Below are 378 nucleotides of genomic sequence, written 5' to 3'. Positions count from 1 at the left end.
CTGTTCGAACGTGTACAACCCCTGTAGTCACGCGAGGCGAGGCTACAGCCACATTATACTAATGTCCTTGTAAATTATTAGCACTCTACAGTGATTTTTGAAGAACATCCCATTAGAGTAACTGAACCACAATATTCTGGTAGTGTATTGTGTCTGCTTTCAGTAGGTCATGCATACTGTACAACATTTGGATACATATATTATTTAAAAAAAAAAAAAAAACTATCTACAGTAACTAGAAAACAAAGAGCAACTTTTAAACAGAAAATTATTTTTTAAAATCTGTGAGATTGAGTTAAAATGTTTGGTTATTAGAATTAACATATTCACAGCACATAGTCAAACAGGCAAAATAAGCTTTTGATATTTAACTTACAT

This window comes from Anneissia japonica, unplaced genomic scaffold (genome assembly GCF_011630105.1).
Source record: "Anneissia japonica isolate Jap-2015-1 unplaced genomic scaffold, ASM1163010v1 scaffold65_len388318_cov190, whole genome shotgun sequence".
NCBI classification, from domain to species: Eukaryota; Metazoa; Echinodermata; class Crinoidea; order Comatulida; family Comatulidae; genus Anneissia; species Anneissia japonica.
The sequence above is the reverse complement of the archived record's forward strand: the minus strand, read 5'-3'. Positions refer to the sequence as shown.